We start from the raw sequence: 26,623 nt of genomic DNA, 5'->3' as shown, positions 1-26,623 counted from the left end.
ATTATTATTGCGTTTGCTGGTTCTGATTTTAAAAATCTCTTAACATGTCAGCTAAGGTTTTGTATTGATCCCTCTGTCCCTTTCTGTAAACCCCAGTTTTGAAATTCATCAATGCCAATGTCCTCTTTTCTTCCTTTTTCATTCTTTCCTATCCTACCCTTGTTCATTTTGTAGGAGTTGGCAAAAAAAAAAAAATCATTCCAGAATTATGAATGGTGTTCTCTGTATTTAAGCATCAAGAACAGAGCAATAACAAGAAGCGAAAACCCAGAATCCTAAAAGTTATGAACCGACAACAGCGAAGCATTCCATGTCAGAATGTGTCGTTGAAGTTAAACTTATCTCCCCATTGATAATGACCCGTTCCTTTCTGCTTGAGGTATTACCATTGATTCTGCCAAATGAGCCATCTTGTTCGATAATAGAAGTTGCGATTGCAAAGGGACTGAATCTGGCCTCTCTGGCACAGGGAGGAGAAAAGAGAGAAGAGGAGGGGGAGGAATTCAAAGAAGAAAATGCCAAGACCGAGTCACTTACATCCGAAGGTGGTCGTTTTGGGGATGAGCTAGCAGTTGTGATCCGGCGTTGCATATTCTTCTTGCTCATGTTTTTGTTGTACTTCACTTTAATTGTAGCATCTCCCCTTCTTACTACAAAAATTAAATAACTAATTTAAGAATATTAGGGTTAATATAAGTTTTTATCTTCAAATTTACTCTTATTTTAGTTTTTATTCCCCAACCTATGATTTGAAATGTGAAGAACCAAACTAAAATGAGAATAAATTGAAAGAGAAAAGATTATATTAATGCTAAATATGATATTACTGTGGCATGCGCGAATTTCTTGGTCATTGGACTGCATGAAATGAAGGAAACTATTTACAAGATATTCATTATGTAAAGTTCTTGAATCACACCTAACCATGTATTGTATTTTTTTTTAAAATTCTTTTGATCCTATTTATAACAATCTTAAATTGCATTAACTCTTTAAAATATAATAACTTTCCAAATTAATATCTACTCAATATAGACACCTTTAAAAAATAATTATCTATATTGTAATAAATAAAGGACAAAATAATATATTCATATTAAAAACTTAATGAGGTGACATATAAATAGAACAGAAAAATATTTTTTCTCTACTTTATAAGTAGGACTAAAGGAGTTTGACCATTTGTATACAAGTAACCTGATGACCTAATGGTACTCAAGACCTTCTTTGAAAACTTAAAAATAAGAACTCCTACTTTTTTTTTTTTTGGGCCAACAGGACTCACACATGTCATTGACCAAAAAGTCCCACAATCCATATATTACAGATCATCCATATCAAAAAGCATATCCATAATTTCTCGCTAGGCGTTGCATCCATACATTTCTAAGTGACGACAACGCAAATTAATTACAAATAAGTTTAATATTTGTCTAAGTGACGTCTTTGCATAAACATGTCCTTGATCTTGTTCAATGGTGCCACAACTTGTGATATATTATATAAACATCTTATTTTTTCCGGGCCCACTAAGTAATAAACAACAACATTAAGAATAATAGAAAATTTCTCTTTGATTCATTTTTGGAGGCCAAGTTTTAAAATCTTCCCAAAAAAAAAAGAAAAATCAAGTAAGAATATCTTTTCTACCATAATGGATAATAAAAATAGAAGATGTGGTTAATTGTTGATTGACCTCTAAATTAGAAAGTATGGGGTGGACACATTAAAGAGAAAAATCAGAAAATAAAAATAAAAATAAAAATCTTTTTTTTTTAATTTGATTGGTTCCTGAATTGGAAATATTCTTTGGAGCCACAATTATGGAAAGAATAAAAACAAAAATTAAAATGAAAAATGACAAATTAATAATGATTTGGTTCTTAAATAGGAAGTAAGATTATGAGTCATAATTCAGAAAAAATAAAAAATAAAAATAAAAAAGAAAATGAGAAATCCTAGCTGAAGTTTATAAATAGGAGGGTAAAGGTTGAGGAAAAACTAACAAGGTTTATGAGAGAAAAGACAACAAGTGAGAAGGCTTCGTCTCAGTAGGATCACATCATGTGTATGGTTCTTTCTTTTCTCCTTTGATGATTTTTGTGCATTCCGTGCTATTTCCTTGCTTCTTGGGTGTTTAACAAAAATGTAAGTATTCAGAAGATAGGCAATATAACGGAAGAGAATAATTTGGTTGTGAACTTATTTGTGGCTTATGACTCACCTTTTTTTAGCAAGCCATAGTTGGGGTCCTCTCTTTTTCTATTCTATTGTCTTTGATTTAATAATTTTATGATGAATTGTTTTCAGTTGATCTTTCTTCTTCCTCTCAAAAGTGTTTCCTTTTTTCAGATCTTTACCATGTGAGGTTTTAAAAACTCTACAAGTATCCAGATTTATTAGTAAACCGTGTAAAATTATGAAAGTTTTCGCAAGTATACGAATGGAGTTGTACAAATTTTCTTTTTAAAATAAATAAAAAAGAATTAAAATAATTTTGGCCCAATGTTCATAAACCAAAATAAAATAAAAAGTCCTCTTTTCAATTAAAAAAATAACATATTTTCAAATCAATGTTTTCTTTAGAGCCATGTAAAGTTTTTAGAACCTTCATAAGCTTGAACAATTATTTTTTCCATATAAGATTGTAAGAATCTCTGTAGGAAAATCAAAAGCTCTTTCAAAATTTTTTTTCCCAAATACCAACAAAGGAATTGATTTTATCAATTAAAAGTTACAAACCAACAAGAAATATCTTTCTTAAATAAAATAAATAAATATTTTCTTAAAAGATATCAATCAAGTGACACTTATTTTTACCCCCAAATTACATAGACTTTGACTTCTCTAACAGGTACATAGGTTCTAGGCTTTTATTCTAGGTCAAGTTGGCTTTGTAAATAAATTATTTTTATTTTATTTTTTCATTTTTGTAAATAAAATTTTTTTCTTCTTATTTTTTTATTTCTTTTTTAGGGTGATTAAAATATAATAAAAAGCCATATTAATTTTGAATAGCTTCATGAATGGGTGCTGCTTAATACTTTTTAATGCACAATCGACTCTTGGACCCTCACAGCCATCCTTTTTAAATTTTGGTGGCAACTCTTTTTTCTTGTTTCAACCCCAAAATTGTCTAATCACATGTTTCAAGTGGTCTTAGCAACTTTCATTAGCATTATTTTGTTTATCTATATGATAATTCTCATTTTCTTGCAGTTGGTCATACATCTTCATCCATTATGCCCTCCTTCTTGCATATGTAGCTCGTTCTTCAGATATATTGACAAATTTTCTTGGAATTCCCTCGTATGTGTCACAATACCTTCCTTCAATTATTTCTAGATTTTGCCTGCTCTTTTGCCTCCTGTCTCTATATTCATGTGGCCAGACTTAACTTTTACATTCCGATTAAATCTAGCACACTTGCTAGAGGCTGATACTGGCATTTTGGTTGCAGATGGGAAAGTGCAACTTTTTTTTTCATTGGTTTTCGGAAGCCTATGCTTTCTTGGAAAGTTGGTGTGCATTTTATCAAACTTTTCTCTTTTCTCGTGTCAACTCATATCCGTTTGATCAGGTTTACTCATTCTCGTGTAGTTTCCATGTTAAAATTGATACCATTGTCTTGCCAATAAAAAATGATAGTGTATTATTTTTTTTTGGCCTGAGAAAATGACACCGTATCATAATTGAGTACAAATGCAAAAATTTGTCAAACTACAGTATTTGTAGTAGTTCAATCCAGTCATATTACGTCAATGGTCTCAGAACATCAACGTATATTTAATTATGAGACCCTATGACCCTTGTAGATAATCCTTTTTTCTACTGTAATTCTTTTTGGGAAGAAATTTCGGTTTCAGCTTCATATTATTCATGCTTCTGGCTAAGCAGTACATATAGGCCATAGTATAGCAGTCTTGACTGATCAAATAAGAAGAGATAAAAGAAAAAAATAAAGAGTTTTAAAACTTGAAATTAATGGGGATAAGAATAGAAAAAATAACAGAAAAGATGAGTAAAGGTCGATGTAATATTCACAAGAATATCACAAGATATTTGTCATGTTTAAATTCATAAAATATTATCAGAGGGCTTGATTAATTATCCCAGATAATAAAATTTTAGCAAGATCGGTCGAATGCATTTGGAAAAGGAACCAAAGGAAAATGAGTAGGTTCTCTGTGAATAATTACATTTCTTTTAGTAATAGTTTTTCTATTTCTAAGGGTAGCTATGTCAACCAAGAATTCTTCTCAATCCGTAGCCAGCGCTTTATTGGTGCAGTTAGCGGGATTCTTGTCTTTGGAATCATTAGTTCCTTTGCAGATCTTTTGGTAAGATTCTCAAATCAAGAACTATGAACTCATGCTTTAGTTATACAGTACTTAATCCTTCCATGTGTGAAATAAAAATCTTCTGCAAGAATATATGACTGAAAGTGACAATTGAGAATGAATATTCATTCATGTTGTGGTGGAGATTGAATTTTCATTCTTAGGCAGCGGCAAGTGGGGAACTGCACTGGATGCTCTTCTTAAGGCCAACTTCCAAGCAGCTCCTATGAGTTTACCTATTATTGCGCTTTCTTTTGTTTACCAGGTAACATCACCAATCTGAAGTTGTTGAACAACTTGAGATAATCGTAACGCTTTGGTATAACTTATCCAGAATGTGGTGCCTGTTCTTTGCACGAATCTTGCAGGGGACTTATCAAAAGTAAGGTGACAAATTTCACTGTCATGCTTTGTTTTGTTCTGTTTTGTTTTGTTTTTTTGGTATTTGCTAATACTTAAAATTTGACTCACTTTTGGGAGTCTTCAGTCATGTTAGGGAGAACTTACAATAATAGAATGGAATATGAAGCTTTGAAAACAGAGACCTTTTATCTATGAGATGGCTAAGTCCTACATTAGTAGCATGGGATGCTCAATGGAGTATCAACTTTGTGGGTTTTCCCGCCTCAATAGTTAGCTTTAGAGAGATGGTATCCATCTTACTTAGGTGCTCATTGTCTTTTTTTCTTCAGTCTGAGATCAAGTTTGAAATACAATGTATGATGTGCAAGACTGTGAAGGGCTTGAAACTTCTTGACACTGAGATATATGACGGTGTCTTGTTATCCAAATATCAAAATTATTCAAGCCCCAGTCGCATAATCGTCTGAGATTAACTGCTTACTTTTCTTTGCCTCTGACTAGACCCTTAACTTATGGGATATTCCCACTGCGTCCAACAATTGGTGGGGCCCTCTGTCTACTCAACGTTTCCATATTAGGCCAATCAACCTGGCTCATTCACCAAATCATATGATCCTGTTTATATTGCTTATTAATACACAAACTCATGATGGTCTCTGTTCCTCCATCTTGCGTCTTTTTTGGTCCGAAATTAAGTTTAAAATACAATGTATAGGAGGTTTCTGCTTTGCCTATTATTTCAGCCCAAAAGATCTTTAGTGTGAGGGAGCATATTAATTAACAAATTACAACATAACTATATATGGTCTTTTACCTACCAACTTATGCTGTTGGTTGTCTACCCTCAGGTTGTCTTGGCTTATATTTGAATTTTCTAACAATTGCGGGAGTGCAATTGTCCTAGGCACTGGTAGTCCTCTTTCTCTTTTTGGTCTGGAATGCTGTTATCCTTGGAACTTTTGGTAATAATGAAATGGGAGTGGACCCATTAGAACAATTGAGATCCACAAATGGAATAGTTGGAGTAAGTCCGTACAAAATTTCAGGCATGTTTTAGCCTGAACTATAACAAAGACACCTGAAGTTTTGGCATCTGATTGTTGAATTTTTGTTCCTCCTCACAACCTGATCCTGCAGCCTATAGTTGAAGCATTATCGCTTCTTGCAATTGTAACATCTTACATCGGATTTGTTTTGGGTTTGTCAGACTTTCTTGCAGACTGTAAGTGTCCCTTTTTTCTGGGGGGTTCGGTAATAATGTAGAGCTGAGAGTTTGATAATTTTTTTGTGATCATCTCTCTTTATGTTTCACTATATATATGTATGTATGTATGTATGTATGTATGTATGTATCACACTTTTTAATAGCCTTGAATCTATTTCTTTTTTTCCAATAGATGTCAAATAATGCTTAGGCCTTGCGGGTTGGACTTCCTGCAGCTGACATAAGATCTCAACTTTTCATAGGCAATGAAAAGGTCATTTAGGCTACGAACTTGGACAAAATAGAAACCGTCTATACCTTCTACTGAATTTTCAATTTAATTGAGTTATGATGCAACTAAGATTGACCTTTAATCTTCTGTCAATTGTTTTTAAATTAAAGAGGCAGATATTATCAGCTTGAGATTATAAATAAGATCAAACTCGTGACTTTCAAATATCCATGCCACTAGGCTATATGGCCTTTGGCATCATTTCTCCATTAGTGCATAAGACTAATGAAGAAGTATATCATTTTTCTCATGTTAATTATTTGGATTTTCAGTATTGCAGTTCCCATCTGGTCAAAACAAGCCCCTGCCATTTGTTTTTGCTTTAGTCCCATCGCTGGGCATGTCTTAGTACTTTTGTTTGTTGATTTTTTTTCCCATCAATTTAATGTTGAGCCTGAAAAATGGAACTATGTTCATTATTTATTTTTTCTATATAATTCTTAGTTTTTTTTATTGGGAATTAATTCTGGTGCAGCAAGTTTTTCTCATAGTTTCATTTCAATTTGTAGTGTTGGTCAAAATATAGCAGTTGCTCATCAAAGAGTCAGGTGGCAAAACTCGCTGAACTTGTCAACCATCATTTGAAAAATTTATGTTTAGCCTATCAATCAATTATTATTTAAATCTTGTTATTAGGGGTATGCAAAAGCCTGATAATCTAGTTCGGTCTGATTTCAACTCGAAGTGGTCTAGTCGAGTCCAGTCTAGTCCAACTAAATAATATGATAAAAATAGACCAAACTAGTTGGTCAGATTGGACTAGGTTCGCCATCAAGTGGTTAGATCACCTAAACTAGTCCATTTGGGACTAGGTGATTTTTTTCAAAAAATATTTTGTAAATTAAAATGTTGTTTTTTATTGTTGCTTAATATTGTTAGAAATTCTTATGATTTATAATTAAGTCATAATGTTTTGGGATGATTTTTATATGATTATAGGTTTTTTGTTGTCGTAATTGGGAATAATATAATTTTTAGTCCCTCAAATTTGTTTTCATTTTGGTTTTAGTCCCTCAAATTTTAAACTATAAGTTTTGGTCTCTTAATGGGTAAAATGATCCAGATTTTTACTGGATTATAAAGGTCAATGTTTTAAATTAAAATAAATTTGAGAGACCAAAACCTATGATTTAAAGCTTGAGGGACCAAAACTGAAATTTGGATAAATTTGAAGGACCAAAGATTAGGAAAAACTAATCTAACAGTCCTTATAGTTTCATCATGTTTTAAATTGGGTCCTTGTAGTTTTTTTTCTTTTTTTATTGAATCCTTAATGTTTGCACCGTTAATAATCCCACTCCTTACTATTAATAAAGCCGTTAGTCTAATTGAGGATGGATCATATGACATATGAGCCTTTCCTCTCCCTCAGTCGACCTCCTTTAGCTTCTCTCTCTCTCTTCCTCCTTCACTTAATCTACCTCCGTTCCGCACCACTATCTGCGTGCAATTATCCCTTCCACCCTCACCGCTCTTTCTCCCTCCTTATAACTTCTCCACCACCCCCAATTCTCACTTTCACTTCCTCTCAAAATAAAAAATCGGAATGAGAGAGGTTCAATGAATTCTGTCTTCCCTTCTTCCTCCCTCTGCTGCTTTTGATGATGCTTATGTAACATTGTAGAAGAAGAAGACGCCCAAAAGTCATGACAGCATTGTTCTTCTCTTTTGCTTGGCCATCACTTTTATGGGCTTATTTTTAAGGAATTCAAGTATTGCATTTCTCAGGTGTAGAAATAAATCCATACTACCACAGAGACCAAAAAAATAGACACATGTCAAGCTATGATTTGAAAGAAATCATTGTCACCATCATCATCCTAAATAAGCACAAATCGTAGAAAGTGTTTCATATAAGAAACCATAGAAACAGCAAGACTCTGACTTAACATGATGCAAAAAAATTCTCCAAGCTTTGGGCTACTGGCCTCATGGCTATCACTATCCGATTCTCATAATTCAAACATCCCAGGAGGATCATGTTCTAAATGGAACACCCGACTTTAAGAGAAATGAAAGAATCACCACGATCATAACATCATAATAGTTGTGCGGGAGCGAAGGTCGACCGAGAGGAGGAGGGAGGGAGAGAAGCTAAGAGAAGTTGACTGAAAAAGACGATGACCTCAGATGCCACGTCATCCATTAACGGTTTTATTAACAGCAAGGACTGATATTATTAACAGTCTAAAGATTAAGGATTCAATAAAAAGAAAAAAAAACTACAAGGACTCAATTCAAAACATGATCAAACTATAAGGATTGCTAGATTAGTTTTCCCTAACCTAATTGTGTTAGTTAGTATGAAATCTTGATTCATAAAGGAAAAAGTGAAAAGAAAAAAATTAAGGTTCTGGATTATTTGGACCAATCCAAGTAATCCAATAGACCAAGTCTAGTCCAACTTGACCTTGGATTACTATTGGACTAGACCATTTTACGGACTGTCTAACTCAATCTAACCAAAAATCAGATAAGATTTTAGGTTGGGTTATGATCGGGTTCGATCTATCACTTCTGCTTGTTATCAAGTTTGGACCAAAAAGGGGAAAGTTTTACTACCAACTTGCTTATTCCCCCACCAAAAAAAAAAAGCAGAAACAAATTGAGAGTAATTATTTAAAGAAAAACGTGAAATTTACCCAAAAAAAAATCAGAACTTTTATTTATTAGTATTTTTCCATTAATATTTTTTCTCCTTATTACTCATTTGCGCCTCAATCAATGGTGAGACCTAAACAGGATTGAAGATTTTAGCTAGACGAGATAGAATGATATAATATATATATATATATATATATATGTAATATCCGATTGAAGTTTATTTTGATTTAATTATTATGTTTTTTCCCCCTCCATTCTAACCATTTATTTATAGTAATCTGTAGTAAAAGAAATAACAAAGTTAGGGCTTAGGATGATAGTGGGAGGGATCTGGGTTTGAGGCATAAGAACCAAAGAACATGCAAGTATAAAATATACTACCTCCGGTTCTAATTATAAGAGCTAGTTGACTAATTTGAAGAGATCAATAAAATAAATTGGGTTAGTTATTTGTCTTAAATAGATGTTGTCTTTTCTAAAATATCCCTACTAATCAAATGTATTGGTTATAACAACTATTGTTAGAAGGATTACTTTGAAAAAAAAAATGTATAAATATGAGAGGCAAAGTAAATTAGGGTCTTATATTTAGGACAAAAATAAAAGTCAAACAAGGTCTTATATTAAGGACTAGAGGTAGTATTATTCACTGTATGATGAATGCATAGCGGTTCAAGAACAGTGATTACTACAAATATTTGAAATCCAAGGTAAGATTTAGTGAACATGATAATCTCTGTCATGTCGTTAAAAGGTCCTGGAAAGGTAAGGTATGACCAAAACGTACACACGCCACGTCAAATTTCACGCAAATAGGGTGACCCCAAAGAGTTACACGTCTCTATACAAACCATGCTTAAAGGCAAACACATCGCCAGGTTTTGAGAGATCATCCTTCACACTGGCCAAGCCAGTTCTTGCATCACTAAGTTGTTCTTCTAAGCTGCTAATTTGAGACTCCAACTGATCGAGCTGCTTCAACTTGTTATTATGTTCAGCTTGCATATCCATCACTTTTTGGCGAATAGATGCCAGCCACATCTTGTTAAAGCCAAAATATTCCAGTTCATAACATAGATCTGCAAATTCCTTCATCTTTGAATCATCCATTGTCTTTGGTGTCTCTGATTCCAAAAATGCCAACATGTCAGCCAAAGACTCGTATCCCACCTTGCAAATCCTGAGAGTCCTCTGTGAGAGTTTCCATTCCCATAAATGAGGATAATTGCCAAATGCTTCTTTGAGTAAGCAAGCCCGTGTTTCCTTAATCATAAAGAGACCATGAAAATCAACCAACTCCTCTGCGTGAGGTGAAGATGAAGTTACTGCTTCTGCAGTGAGGGGAGTGGTAGTGATGCTAGTACTTGGTGAATGCGTTGCTGATTGCCCTGGCAGAGGAAGAGACCCTGCAGATAAAATTGATGCCAATTTCGTTATATAAAATTGGAGAAAGTTGGATACTCTAGTTGTAGTTTGCAGCTTATTTGAACCTTGGAAACATTCCTACTGATATTTTGAAGTTATTACATGATGAGAAACCAGGGGAGATATATTAACACTTTTGAGCAATTCGAAAGATACCTTTGTGTTCTTGACCAGCTTGTTGTGGGTCGGTCACAATCTGTGGCTGTTTGTCAATCAACACCTGGAAATGGAACCAAAAATCATAGCATTTTAGGTTGTCCTCTTCATAATGCTATCCCATCAAGAAGCAAGTGATGACGTTACCTCTGATAAAGTTCTGACTGTTGATTCTTCTGGTGCAGAATCTTTTTGAAAACCGACCTTTGCTGTTTCCATGTTACTCTGTGCATTAAATGACAAGTGATATATATTAGTTTCGAAGTTTAACTTCAGCGACGAAATTAATTCTGTACACCTAAAATGAAAGTAATTTAATGATGTAAATGAAAGTAACAGGACTCAAAATACAACTCTCTCGAGATCAGTGAACCAATTATTATATCAAATTCTTTTGATTGAGGATGAACCCTGTAGTGTCTTGAACCTTTGCGACATTTGCATCAAGTTCAACCTGTGGTTCTTTATCGATCAACTCCTGTGTACGAACCACCAATATTAGCTTTCTACGTTATATTCTATAAAATGTCATTTCTATAATGAAGAGTCTAATGAGCCTACCTGTGTTGATGTTCCCACTTTTGATTCTTCTAGTCCGTATCTTTATGAAGGCCTCCCTTTCCTCTTTTTGTGCAACACTGCAATAATTTCTTAATGAAAAGTTTCAGTTTTTAAGTTACCTTCGTAAATGAACTTGCTTTTGTGAACCTAAAGAAAACGCTCAGGTCAAATAAGGCTAAATTTAATACCGGATTTCAATACCATGGCTAAAGCTAAATTTAATATGGCCCCTATAATTTTTAAAAAAAAATTCTTAATTGAGAAACTAACTCGAGTTACTTAAAACAGTTTGCATCACAAAGCATGTAAGGAAATTAAAGTTACCTCAATATCTGCTTTTGCTCCATTTTGGCATGAGTCAGACACAAGCATAGCATCAATATTCCATATAATTAGAGGCATCAGTAAAATTTAGATCAATTTTTGGTGTCATAAATCATACATGTTCATGTCAGGGATAAAATTAATATGTTAATGTATATGGGGGCATAGTTAACAATTGAGTGAAACTACAACAACCACAAGAATAATTTACTAAGAGAAATTCACCATTGAAGAAAGATAGTTATAGGAATCAGGATATACCTCTTGCAGGTTCATTGAGTCAACTGGACAGAATTTCTGCTTTGGAAGGTCTTCTAGAGTGACGACAATTTCAATTTCTTGTGAGTGCGGAAGAACCTCTGCGGCTGCTCGTACTTCATAGGGTAAATATTCAGGGAGCATTTATTGATAAGAAGTCGCAGTACCGTACGTAGATTTTAAAAAAAAAAAAAAAGAAGGAAAATAGGTATCCATGAAGATTACAAATGAAAATAATGATAATAATAATAATAACAATTAAGAAATTCATACCAGTACCATCCTGCTTGAGCAAGCGAAAATTTGAACTTGTTGCAATGGATCCACTTGGAATGTCATTGTTGCCCCTCTGATTCTCTTCATCTATACGATCATCTTGAATATTAGAAGGGACAATAGCGAAGCTTCTGTCTTCATTTGAATGAGTTGATTCAGTATGTGATGGTGCTTCTTTGTGTTGGAGGATGTCAACAACTTCTCTCAAACCTGAAGCCATGGTAGGTGACAAGGAATCTACAGATGAATTTCCAACAGCTGCCTCATCAAATTCTTTGCTTTCTTGACAGCTTGTGGAACTCTGCTCAATTACATTACTTTTGTCCTATAGTATTGAAGATTCCACTTCCCTGCGTTTTTCTTCTCTCCTGTCCATATCTTCACCATCATCATCATGGTAATCTTCCTCTTCCTCTTCTTCTAAATGCAATTTCAGAAATTAGAAATTAGCTTAGAAAAGAGGTCATACATGAGTCACCGCAATAAGTCAATGTATGGTTTCTTAGGTCATGTAAAATGGGTTTTTTTTTTTTTTTGCCCAAATCTTTTCCATTGAAAAATTTGAAAAGATTGTTCACCTGGGCTTTCGTATTCTTGAAGCAAGTCGTCTGGTTTTAAAACATCAGTTAATGATTGTTTCAGCTTTGGACAATCATGCACGTGACGTTGCTCACATTGCAACTTAATGCCTCAGTAGATAATGATCAGACTTGGCAGCTTCATTAAATATAAAACATTGAGCTTAGGAAGCATTTCTTCCGCATCACTTGAGAAGCTTCCTTACTCTTTCCTTTTACTACATATTCTAATCCAGAGCAGTTTATTATCTCCAAAGAGGTCAACCACATTAAGGTTTTTGCAGTTAATGCTGTGAACAACGAACTCATCCCTAGGCATGATTTTACAATCAGGCTTTGAAGATTGGATAGATTGAATGATTCTGGAAACATGACACCTTTTACAGCTTTTAATTTACCTCCTTTCCCCCATGGATGAGCTCTGGTGGATTTTTTAGACTCAGGTATGCAATACTTAGGAACAGAGAGAGAAAATCAAGAAGATTTCTTTATTACTCTGTAATATTATGAGCTTAAGCACTATTTTACAGAGACGGGACTTGCTTTTATACAAGGAAAACATTAAAACAAAACAGAACAAATCAACTGAATTAGTTACATTCTGTTTCATGATAGTGGGCCTGGCCCAAGTCTAATATACTTGTGTCTAATACTTCCCCTGCTTGTCTTTTTGTGTCCCTTATGCTTTCAACCGGAACAACACACAACTTTTGACGAAATTTTGTGAAGAGGGCAGCTGGCAAGGCTTTGGTTAACATTGACGAAATTTTGTGAAGAGGGCAGCTGGCAAGGCTTTGGTTAACACATTTGCTACTTGTTCTGAAGCAGGAATGTGACCAACTTTCAGGGTTCCATCAGCAACTTTTTCTCTGACAAAGTAAAGATCCAACTCAAAGTGTTTAGATTTATTGTGGAGAACTGAATTAGCAGATAGTGCTACGGCTCCTGAGTTGTCACACTAGACAGATGGTACTCCTGTTACTTGAATATGAAGTTCTTTGAGTACTGACAGAAGCCATAAGATATCTGAGACTGAATCTGCAATACTTCTGTATTCTGCTTCTATTGTGGACCGTGCTACAACTTGCTGTTTTCTTGAGGACCACATGAGAGGATTGGGTGCTAAATAAGAACAGTAGCCACTTGTAGACTGTTTGTCCTCTTTGGAAGAACCCCAGTCTGCATCAGTGTAGGAATGAACAGTGAAGAAAGAGATAGGTTGAAGGATGAGACCATGACTAATAGTCCCACTGAGATACTGGAGAACTCTTTTAACACCTTTCTAGTGAACCTCAAGAGGATGTTGCATGTATTGGGCTAACTTGTTAACTACAAAGGCAATGTCTGGTCTGGTTAAGCATATATACTGTAAGGCCCCAAGTATGCTTCAGTAGTTGGTTGGATCAGCATATGTTGGACTATCAGTCAAAGCAAAATTAGCATTTGTTGCCATAGGGGTTGACTTGGCATTTGATGCATCCATGTGAGTTTTGGATAGAAGCTCAGTAATATACCTTTTCTGTGACATGTGAACACCAGTACTGCTGCGATGGAATTCGATGCCAAGAAATAGAGAGAGCTCTCCAAGGTCCTTCAAGGAAAAGAAGGAACTCATATCACTGATGAGTTTCTTTAAGGTATCCTCATTCCTTCCTGTAAGTATGAGATCATCAACGTATACTAAGAGATAAAGACTCTCAGTGGTAGTAAGTCTAGTAAACAGACATACATCCAACTTTGTTTGAGTGAAGCCTAGTTTGCACAAGGTATTCGTGAGTTTAAGAAACCAGGCTCTAGGTGCTTGCTTTAAGCCATATAATGCCTTTTTTAACTTGCACACCAAGGCTGGACTATTTGGATTTGACACTCTTTGTTCAAAGCCTGGAGGCTGCTGCATGAAAACTTCCTCAGCCAGATCACCATTTAGAAATGCATTATTAAAGTCTACTTGATGAAGTTTCCAATTGTGTGAGATAGCCAAGGTAACCAGAATTCTCACCGTAGACGGTTTAACTACAGGACTGAAGGTATCATGGTAATCAGATCCAGCTTCTTGTGAGAAGCCTTTTGCAACCAATCAGGCTTTTCTTTTAACAACTTGCCCATCAGCATTAGTTTTATTCCTGAATATCCATTTGCATCCCACAATTTTTCGATTTGCAGGACAAGGAACTAGCTGCCAAGTATTAAATTTCAATAGGGCATTATATTCTTCTTCAGCTGCCATACGCCATTCAGAGTGTGACAAGGCTTCTTTGATAGTGGTAGGACAGAAAGGTTTCGTGACTTGAGTGAGATAAACCTTGGGTTTAAAGACACCAGCTTTGGATCTAGTGACATGGGGTGTTTGTTTTGTGGAAGGGTTGGAATGACAGGTGGAGAGAGTGGTAAATCTGAGGGGTGTAGAGGAGAAGACGTGTGGGATTGGTGCAGTGCAGGTGTGATGGTGGATGATGAGGGTGAATTAATGACAGGAAGAGGGTGTGGTTTTGGATGTAAGGACGGGTATGAGAGAGGAAGATGGATTATTGAAGGATCTAGAAGGTTGATTGTGGACATTATATTGGGTGAGGGTGGAAAAGAGGGATTCATCAAATCTGACATGGCGAGATATATATAGGCGTCCTGTGAGAGGATCTAGACACTTGTAGCCTCTGTGTTGTGAGCTGTACCCCAGGAAAATACAGGGAGTGGAACGGAAGGACAGTTTGTGTGATTGATAGGGGCGAAGCCATGGATAACAGATGCATCCAAACACTCTAAGTATGGAATAGTCTGGTTTTTGCTTGTAGAGTTTCTGATACGGAGTCAGTCCATTCAAAGGTTGTGAAGGCAATCTATTCATCAAGAAAACCGCAGCTGTGAAGGCATGTGGCCAGTAGTACAAGGGCAGAGAAGCTTGAGCTAACAGCGTCAGTCCTGTTTCTACAATTTGTCTATGACGTCTCTCCACTAGACCATTTTGCTCAGAAGTGTGAGGGCATGAAAATCTGTGTTCAATGCCTGATTCAGCCAGAAAACTTTTGAAGGCTAAGAATTCTCCACCATTGTCTGATTGAAACTGTTGTATTTTTGTGTGAAACCTTGTTTCAATAGTTGCTTTGAAGGTTCTGAAAGCCTGTAAGGCTTCCGACTTTTGTTTTAAGAGATAAATCCACACAAATCTACTGCAGGAATCAATAAACGCAATGTAATACATGTAACCAGATGATGTAATAGGTACAGGACCCCACAAATCAGCTATAACCAGTTGAAAAGGTTTTCATATATTGTAGCAAATGGTACAAAGCGGAGTTTATGACTTTTCCCCATTTGACAAGCCTGACAAACAGACAAGGAAATATTCTTGGGAACTGCTACATTATTCAATTGTAAAAATGTTTTTGTAAGATCACTAGAGGGATGACCAAGTCTATGGTGCCATAAAGTAAAATTGTCAGTAACTGAAATAGAGAAGCATCTGTATCTGTATGAAAGTGTATTCAATCCTGAGTGTTGTCCTTTTACTGGAAGCTCGAGATATTTGTACCTGCCCCGAGTTTCAGAACCATGCACCAAAGTCATTCGGGTCTGCAAGTCCTTAATAACACAATCATTAGGAAAAAATTCAACAGAGACCTTTTTCCTTTGTAAACCGAGCTACAGACATAAGGTTCTTTTTTATTTTAGGAACACATAAGACATTACGAAGATGTAATGGTTTGGGTGCAAGCAAGACAAAGTGGCCAATTTTGACTATAGAAAGAGGTTGTCCATTACCTACTTCGACCGTTCCAGTTCCATTATAGGGAATAGTTTGCTGCAGTTTGTTCACATTTTGAGCAACATGTTGTGTAGCTCCAGAATCAAAATACCATGCATTATCTTGATTTGCTACTGCTGATGGAGTAGCTAGAAACACTTGAGCATTAGGAGACTGCTCGGCTACAGTTGAGTTTGATCCCTGAGGAGCAGAGGTTTCAGACAGAGTAGATTGAGTGTTGGGGACAGTGTTGGCTACATGAGCTCCGGTGTTATTAGCAGCAACATGTTTATCAGTGTAAGCTCCAAGATCATTAGCAGTAACAGTGTTGTGAACACTATAGTCATCAACGACATGATTGTACATGTATGATAGGCACTAGGAGGAGCAGAAACATTAGTATTAACAGCAGCAGTTTGATTATGATAGTTTAAGTCATACCGAAAATAACATCTCTCAGCTGTATGACCAAGTTTGCTGCAAATTTGACAAGACGGTCGAGAGAAAGTGGCACGACCTCATCCTCTTCCGATTGGGGCTCTTGGTGGTGGATTGAACGCTTGCTGCGGAGGCTGTGAAGGCGGAGGAGGTCCTCCTCTGTTCATCATGGTACGAGGAGCATAAGAAGTGTTGAACACCAATTCTCCATAATCACGGTTCACAGCCACTATATTTGCTTGAGCCGAGGCATTAGAGAGGAACGATTTCTGTCTTGTTTCAGCATCAATGAGCATAGTATGAACTTCAGAGAGTGTGAATCGGCCATGAGCACTATTGATGATTGCAATTATAGATTCAAATTATGCTGAGAGTCCGTTGAGTATGTATGAGATGTGATATGTGTCAGCAACACGTTGGCCCAGCATAGTAAGATGATCACAAATCGACTTGACATTAGCAAGGTAGTCTCGCATCGGTAGTTCGTCCTTCCTCTGATTTGTTAGTTGATTCTGATAAGAAAGAATCTTGGCATCAAATTGGGCTGAGAATAGCTGTGCAAGACATGACCAAATCTGTACAGAGGAGTCATATCCAACCAGCTCAGGAAGAATTGACAGACTCACTGAGGATAACAGCCACGATGCAAGTGATGAATCTTGAACTTCAAATTCTTCATATTCAGGATTAGGAATCATCTGGCCATTGTTGTCAGTTATTGAACTCGGTGGGGCTTTTGTCGAACCATCCAGGAATCCATGAAGTCGATGTTGTTTAGCCATAAGTTGGACTTGCTGTTTCCACATGAGGTAGTTCTGATCATCTAGTTTCACCGTAATTTTCTTATTGACAAAGAATCTTGGAGCAGACGCAGCGGAGTCATCACGAGTAACACTCGTTGCATCAGATCTAGACATGTTTAGTGTTATGAATTGTCAAGGCGAGTCGATATTCAGTAGGATCTTCGCCGGTGGCAAAGCGGCGGCTTTGATACCATACGCAATACTTAGGAACAGAGAGAGAAAATCAAGAAGATTTCTTTATTACTCTGTAATATTATGAGCTTAAGCACTGTTTTATAGAGATGGGACTTGCTTTTATACAAGGAAAACATTAAAACAAATCAGAACAAATCAATTGAATTAGTTACATTATGTTTCATGATAGTGGGCCTGGCCCAAGTCTAATATACTTGTGTCTAATATCAGGAAGCTAGGACTTGGAAAGATAGCTTGTCCACCATTTTCTTCAACTATTTCATTCCTTTTATCTGCTTTAGCAGTTGATACAGTGAACAACGACCCTCACATCGGACAAGATTTTACTGCAATCTTTTGCAGATTGCAGTTATCGCTAAATGGCCCATGTAGATTCTTTTATATCAGATCTACAGAAATAATATTTATACATTAATCAATCATGCATGCATGTTCTTCTTCTTCTTCTAAAGAAAAACAAAAGAAAAAAGTTGCATGCCTAAGGTGCATGTTTAAGTGTACCTGTGTGCTGGCTATCATAATACTCATGCTCAATGATTTGCTCTAGCTGAGAACAATCTTCTATAATTAGTTCACACAATGTAGATACGTATGTCATCATCTGGAGTGAGAAAATGCATTTTACCTCTCCACATTTTTATATTTTTACTCTTCGAAGGTTGTGAACTTGTTTGTGACCCTCACTTATGTACCTCAAATTAGGTAGATTCTCCATAATCAAACTTTGGAGGCATGATAACGATAATGACTTTGATTCCATACCAATTGTAGGTTGGGTTAATTGAAAAATGCCTTCCATTTTGCAGTCTTCAAGGTCAAAGCTTTCTGCACCACTTTGCACAACCATGTCTCTGCTTTGTTTTGCTTGAAGTTCCAACTCCTATAAAATTACCCCCATGATCAATAAAATAAAAGTATCATGATGGAAAACAATAATTAACCATTTAAGGTGCATTCTTCTTAGTCCCTATATATGTGTGTCTAATAAAAAATTACATTACCTGCTCACTAGACTTGCTACCACCTTGCTGAATCGCTTCTGAATCTAAATAAGATGTGATGCTCAAATGTGGACATCTCTTTCTATATAGTTTGGCAACATCTGGCCAACTTATGTGATAATTTTGTGGACAGATGCTTGTGATATTTGGCAAGTCAATAAGTTCAATACCCGCAGAACTGGAAGATCAATCCTGCTATTAGATTTGCCTTGATTTTGACCTTCTTCATATCCATGTTTACCAAACACATTTTCCAACAGACCAGCATCTTCTACTTCGAGAGACTCTAGTTGCAAAATGCCACCGAGAAAAGATGCTGGTATGATGGATTCCAAATGTGGACATCCCTGGACGTAGACTTGTTTCAATTTTGGAAAAATAGGCCCCATTGGAGTAATATCATCATCTTCCTCCTCATCTTTTATTATATGCTTTAGGGCAATGCAATCTCGTACTTTCGAAGTTTCCAACGATAAAATAGTTTGAGCAGTAGAATATGTTAAGATAGATGTCAACTTTGGACAATCCTCCAATTGTAAATGCTTGAGATGACGAAAATTTAGCATGCTGGCAGAGTCAATACAGCGCAGCTGGCTACGTTCCACTATAAACAGCTCTTACAAATTCTCAAAAAGATTGAAAGGAGGCTGACCATGGTACAAGGCCTTGAAGCACTTCATGGTTTTAATTTTCAGCTTTAGCAACCTAGAGAAAACAGTTGTAGCCTGATATAGCGGATGATTTGTGGTGTCAATGAAGCATTCTATGTTGTCAGAATCATGAATAAAAATTCTGTTAACTCACACTCCCTATCTATTGGAATCATGTCAGGGAAGATGTTTTTGCAATCTCCTTGGACATTTTCCAAGAAAAAAGCCTCTAGATTTTGTGCCATATTCTTCATTTCTTCATTTGAGGTAGGGATGTTGAAACCATTTAAAGATATTAATTTTCTTATCCAATAACCGTCCAAAGTATCTATGGAACTTCCAATTTCAAGATGGTACCTTTTTAGCACCTGAGAGGAGCTAATACGGTGAAATAGTGTAACAACATTATGATCATTTGACGCCATTTCTGGAAGACTGTTTTCAACAAAATATAGCTCTTCAAGTTGGGAACATCTTGCAAGCACCTCAAAAGGAATGCTTCCTATTTTGCACCCTAATACTTCCAACAAACTTAACCTTCTTAGTTCTGCTAATTCTTCGGGTAGCTTCTTGATTACACAAAATAACAGTTCAACAGTGTCAAGCATCTACAGTGATCCCAAAATAGAGATGTTGTTTAAGGTCCATCCTCTGAAGCAACAAGTTTGAAGATTTTTTAACCAATCCATTGATAGAGGCAGCAGTAGACTCGGGGTTGTCAATATAGATGTATGTATTATGGCCAGAACCTTGAGCTTTATCGTCTCAATGAAGAAATCATCTGAAAACTCAGCTAAACATTCACCATCATTGGATAAAAACAGAAGCTTAAATTTGGGACAATTTAATTGACTTGGGTATTCCTTTATATCATGACAATATAATTTTGTTGTGTCTTTCATATAACCCCTCTCTGTTAAAGCTATTAAGTTCTCTTCAGGCCCTCTGATCACTTGAATTTTCTTTTCCGACATAAAGGCTGCTTACCGCACCAAGTCGTGCATGCAACAGGATTGTCTTTTTTCATCTACCAGTAGCAACAAAGAAGAGTCGGTGAGCTTATTAATCGCACATTGCGATCCTAGCAATTTCATATGAGTCAGCATAATTGAATATGTCCAATCCAATTACAAATCTGGTCAAAATTTCCACAGCGACCTTTGAATCTTCTGGAAAGAGAGCACATAAAAAGAGAAGTGATCTCGCTTCATCATTGCCCAAGTGATCGATACTTAATTTCAGAATTTTATAAACACTTTTCATATCACTTGACATATTTGTTGTTTCATATTTCTCAATCTCAAAGATGCTTCCTTCCAAACATCTTCTGGTTTGTCTTTCAAAGCTCTAGCGACAGCAGTAATTGAAAGAGGTAATCCACGACATTCGCTTGAAATCTGCCGCGCCCAATCTTTTACTGCATCTGGTATCACGGCAGCGTGCTGTTGCCTGTTGGAATAAATCCCGAGCTTCCGTTCCTGGTAGAAGTGATAAATATACCAATTTTTACAATCCATCGAGCTACGTAATTGTTGTAGCCGCGTAGTCAAAACAACCTTGTTATTTTTAACAAGGGGAATCCCTACATCCTCAAGCCTAAGCACTTCCCAAATATCATCCAAGATTATGAGAATTTTGGCACCACACTCTAATCTCATTTGTAGTCTTTGAGCCCTTCCAATCTCAGTCTCTTCTTCCATTCTCAAGCCTAAGCTGTCCGCAATTTGACCCTGAAAACTTCTAATGTCTGGAAGATGGGACGCCGCTGCTGGGGCTATCATATCAAAAAGTTCCAAGCTCTTCATTTCACGACGCACTTGTTTGATGAAGGATGTCTTTCCGCAACCCCCCATTCCACAAAGACCAATCATGTAAATCTCATCATCTTCCAATGCCGCCAAGATTTCATCGTACGGCCTTTTTCTAGACTCAAACATACTGACATTCTTATGGTGGAGATTCGGGGTGGAGATGGTACATGGATTGGTGTCATTGTCAACCTTTTATTGACCTGCCTCACTGTTTCAGTCATTTCTCCTAAATGCTTGCCGACTCTATATTGAGACAACCAATCAGGGAAAACACCATTACAACGGCTCTTGCTTGCTTCTGCTTTGTGTTCCAACTTCTTTACCACTTCTATCACAGCTCTTGCTTTTTCCACTTGCACCTGCTGCAGAGGGGGTCCCGATGTCTTAACGCCTTCTAATTTTGATGCTAACAAGGCATTTTCCTTTCTGAGATCTGCAACAAAGGTATTGACCCGATAAATATAGCGAGCTTGTCGTACTATTGCCTGCACCGAATCTTCTGCAATCTTGACCTTTGTATTGAATCTGAAGTCCTCACAACTCGACATTGAAAGCAACTGATCAGCCTGAATAGAAACCACAATGCTAAGTAGTTAGAAGGTGATTGATGCAGTTGTTAGGCTAAGTTATAATAGAGTGTGTGAGTTACCTGCTTCATAGCCTCGTCACCATCTTCATGTCTCACTTCAGAATCTAAACCAAACAAGCCATTCAACCCTGGACTTCCCATTACAACTGCTTTATCCAATGGCAGCTTGGGATCATAATTTTCTGGGCAAAAGCTGATGATATTTTCCAAGTTAATGAGCTTGAGTGTTTTCACAGCTGAAAGGTCGATGTTGATCTGCTTCTGATTTTGATTTTTTTCATTATTACCATAGCCAAATACATATTGCAACTATACAGCATCTTCTATTTCGAGACTCTCTCGCTGCGAAAGACCCCGAGCAACAGAGATCGGTAATATGCATTTCAGATTTTCACATCTTTTGACACTGATTTGTTTCAAGTTTGGGAGCAGATGCCCCACTGATATATCTTCGTCATCTTCAACTTTTATCATATGCCTCAATTTACCACAACCTCTTACTTTCAATACTTCCAACATCACCATATTTTGAGCAATGGTGGTGGTGAAGAGAGATGCCAATTGGCTGCAATTTGTTATATATAGCTCCTTTAATTTCTCAAAAAGGCCAGAAGGAGGTGGACCATGGCATAAGGCCTCCAAGCGCTCCATGGCTTCAATTTTTAACTCTTGCAAATTGGCGAAGAGGATTGTCTGATATAGTTGATCATTTGTGGTGTCAATCAGCCATTTTATGCAATGAGAATCACGAAGTAAAAATTCTTTTAACTCCTTCAAACATTCACCTTGTATTAACCCTATTCTTGAATTGGCCTTGAACTGTTGTGCCAATTTTTCACAAAGGCGTTGCAATATGTCAGACGTTGTGGTATCAATAAACAAGATCAAGGACATGGTTACTCAAACACGTCATTTAAAGAAATATTGAACCTATTCGCAATTAATTTGTTAATTTGTATTATTATTGAACCTATTCGCAATTAATTTGTATTACTGTCTATCTCTCATATTTAGAAAATGTTGGACACAATACCTAGTGAAAAATTAATGGAGATACTCTGGAGACAAATATATGAGCTGTAAATTTAATTTATTGTTTTTTTGGATGAGCTGTAATATTTGGATTATGAGCGTTTCGATCAATGATACATTGGAGTCCAAATTTTTAGGTTTTTAAAGAAGGTATTGAAGTACTCCCTCTTGTTCATGATACAAGAAGTTTGCTAGAAAAAAATTGTCATAAAAAAATATAAGACGTTGTCAGAAAAATTAATGTAATTTTTTCACTTTTGTCTATGGAGAGAGAAGGGAGAGATGAGAAATAATAAAAATGTAATATTAAAGGCAACTCGATTATTTTTGGGGGCAAAATAAGAAAACTTTATCATTTTAAGCCAAGTTAATGACTAAACTTTTATTTCTCGGTATGCCAAAAAAGTTAACAAACTTTGTACATTATGGACCGAAGAGAGTATTTATTTAGCATATTTAGTATTAAAGTATTTATCTCCCCTCTTATCATTCCAGTATATTTACTTCCCCAATTCTTTTTTGAGGATGTTTCTTGATGCCATATTTCACATTATTATTTCATATTTCGATTATATTAATTTTTTGCGAACAAATAAAGGGTCATGCGAAAGCACTTATAAGTGAGTTTGACAATTTTGATGAGCTAAAAAATGTCATTCAGCAATCTATAAGTACTGCGCTTACATGCTCGAAAATTCCTTACATTCTATATATATATATATATATATATATATATATTCATATAACTTTGTAATGCATTCATGTAATTCTTCTTTTATTTTTTTTGTGTGAATAAACAATAGATAATATTATTTCTTTGAAAAAATACATGTTTTCTGTCACACAAGAGTTTTCTATAAAAAAAAATTAATATAAATGTTTATAAACCTGAAATCATTCACCATAATCAATATATTTTGTCATATATATTATTGAGGTGATTGTAAATTTAAATTTTTTAATAATTACTAATTATTATTTTTTAAATTTTTGTACTCCCTCTCTCTTTTTGTAAGTAAAACCCATTTTTCAGACTCGGGATGCCATTAAGTTCGTATATGTCTTTGTTTCTTCTCCTTCTTCTCATTCCTACCCTTAATCATTTATTAGGATATACAGGTCATACACGGTAAAAAGGTTGGATGTACAAGCTTCCTAATGGTACATAACATAATCTACGTACAATTTGGATGACAAATGAAAGAAAACCGATGTCCACGAAAATCCCTCTGGTCTATAACAAAACCGTCATCTTGTAAATGAAAATGCAAGAGGTTGATTACTTCTGTTTCATGGAACCAGCTTTATGAAATAATTTCCAGCTACATGTAAGAATTGAACATGTTGGATTGTGTTCTCTAAAGAGACAAAACTAAGAACATTTATTGCAAAACTTATTTCTTTCTCAAGCATTTGGAAACGAGTCCCACATTGAGTATTGTAAAAACAAACTACACGATATAAAACTCCCGTAAGAGTATACGGCACATCTGGCCAGGTAATGCTAGCTTGTAACCCAAGTGGGGTTACCAAGGACCAAGGTGACGGAGCACGGCTTTGGCATTACCTGCTCAGGCAGAAGGAGGCAATTAGGTTGGCCTAACTGTCCGTTCCAAGTGAAGAGTTGAGCCATGGGTCCTAAGCGAAGGGTTGATCACAGGGCGCTGCTTCTCAAGCCCACACTGCCTGGTGAGCCTAGCTGCTTGAACCATCGCTTTTTTGTTTAGGCCTCGTTGCGGTGCTCTGTTTCTGCCTCCAGAGAGAGATGCCATTCGACCACCAATGTTATGCCCCAGGCATCATTATTTGACATCTGAAACTGTGAATCTGCTGTATTACACCATTTCAGCTTGAAAAATTGAAGTTGGAATACGAATGGTAGCCTCAAGTGTTGCATGCCTTGATACTAACCAGTAAACTTGAGAAGCCAATCACATGAGGTTTTAGATAGATCACCCTTTATACCACTGGCCAGTCCCCACCTCAGATTCCAATTGAAGTAGTTGCTTCATCTTGTCATCAGCTACTATTCGATGAATAGATGCCAAACAGTCCTTATCAAATCCAAAAGATTCCAATCCCAGACATAGATGTTCATGTTCCTCCCATTATTGCGTTTTGCTGCTTCTGATTTTAAAAAACTCTTAACATGTTAGCTGAGGTTTTATATTGATCCCTCTGTCCCTTTATATAAAGCCCTGTTTTGAAATTCATGGATGCCAATGTCTTCTTTTCTTTCCTTTTTCCTTCTTTCCTATCCTACCCTTAATCATTTAGTAGGGGTTGGCCAAAAAACAAAAATCGTTCTAGAATTGTCGTGTTCTCAACCTCTCGATCAATGGACACTGCTGAATCCATGTCAATCTTGGAGTTAATAGATGATTATTAATTCCTCATTGTACTCACTGTGCTTAGCTTATGATTTATTCTCTTGATCTTAATGCTTTTTCCATTATCATGTTTGGCTAATGGGTGTTGTAATGAGAGTCATGTTCTCCTGCAGAATGCTTATTCATTGTTACAGTTCAAAAACTCACGCTCAACTACTGAAAGAGGGAGCTCTTTTTTTTTTTTTGGAGGGGAACTATTGTATCCACTTGGATATAAATGCTGTTCCTCTGTTTCTAAGAAGGCATCAAGAACAGCCGCAATAACAAGAAGCGAAAACCCAGAATCCTAAAAGTTATGAACCGACAACGGTGAAGCATTCCCTGTCAGAATGTGATGAAGTTAAACTTATCTCCCCATTCATAATGACCCGTTCCCTTTTGCTCGAGGTATATCTATAATGAATATCTGGGCATGTCTCAGTGCTTTTGTTTGTTGATTGTTTTCATCAAGTCAATGTTCAGCCTGAAAATGGAACTATGTTCATTATTTATTTTTTCTATATAATTCGTAGTTATTTATTGGGGATTAATTCATGTGCAGCTAGTTTTTCTCATAGTTTCATTTCAATTTGTAGTGTTGGTACTCTTTGGAATTATTCCAGCTGCAATGTCCTGGTCTGGTAGCTACTCAAATTCGAATTCAGATTCATCTCCACCTGTGAAACAGCCTGAGCTAGTTCCTGGAGGGAAGATAACTGTTGCTGGTTCTTGGAGATGCTGGATATGTTGTTCTTTCTGAATTGCTTGAGAACTTGCAGAGCCTTCAAAAGATTTAATTTTCTGTTCATTTTCTGATGATTATTGAAGTACTACCTCCGGTTTTAAATATAAAAGCTAATTGACTAATTTAAGAAGATTAAGGAAATAAGTTAAGTTAGTTATTTGTAATAAATATATATTATCTTTTCTAAAACATCGTTACTAATAAAGTGTATTGGCTATAACTACTATTATTAGAAGGACTATTTTTTAAAAAACAATTGTATAAATATAAGAGACAAAATAGATTTGAGTATTATATTTAGGATCAAAATAAAAGTTTAAAGGAGATATTATATTAGGTACCGGAGGCACTACATTTTAGTTATACTCTAAAGGAGTATTCTGGGATGAATGGTTCCGTACAACCATCTGATGATTATTGAAGTACTACCTCCGGTCTTAATTATAAAAGCTAATTGACTAATTTGAGGAGATTAAAAAAATAAGTTAAGTTAGTTATTTATAATAAATATATATTATCTTTTTTAAAATATCGTTATTAATCAAGTGTATTGGTTATAACCATTATTATTAGAAGGACTATTTTTTAAAAAAATTGTATAAATATAAGAGACAAAATAGATTTGAGTATTATATTTAATACCAAAATAAAAATTAAAAAAGATCTTATATTAGACACGGGAGGCACTACATTTTTGTTATAGTGTAAAGGAGTACTTTGGAATGAATAGTTTCGTACAAATTGTATCCATCTCTGCCTATCGGCTTGCACGTCGTGTCCTTGAAGTAGAAGGATTCAGCAGGAACTCATGTTTTCATGAGTATATATTGTTCTGCTGCTTTTAAAGTAAGAGCTACTTAAATTGGG

The 26,623-nt window shown here is 35.8% G+C and overlaps 1 pseudogene; it reads left to right on the top strand.

Annotated features, from left to right (window-relative positions):
* Positions 1-355: 355 nt before the first annotated feature.
* Positions 356-25,808, top strand: LOC114758974 (uncharacterized; annotated as a pseudogene).
* Positions 25,809-26,623: the final 815 nt, after the last annotated feature.

This window comes from Neltuma alba, unplaced genomic scaffold (assembly GCF_004799145.2).
Source record: "Neltuma alba isolate B1F8T4 unplaced genomic scaffold, ASM479914v2 tig00010779_pilon, whole genome shotgun sequence".
In the NCBI taxonomy this organism is placed as follows: Eukaryota; Viridiplantae; Streptophyta; class Magnoliopsida; order Fabales; family Fabaceae; genus Neltuma; species Neltuma alba.
Note: the sequence above shows the minus strand (reverse complement) of the source record. Positions and strands in the feature narration are given on the sequence as shown.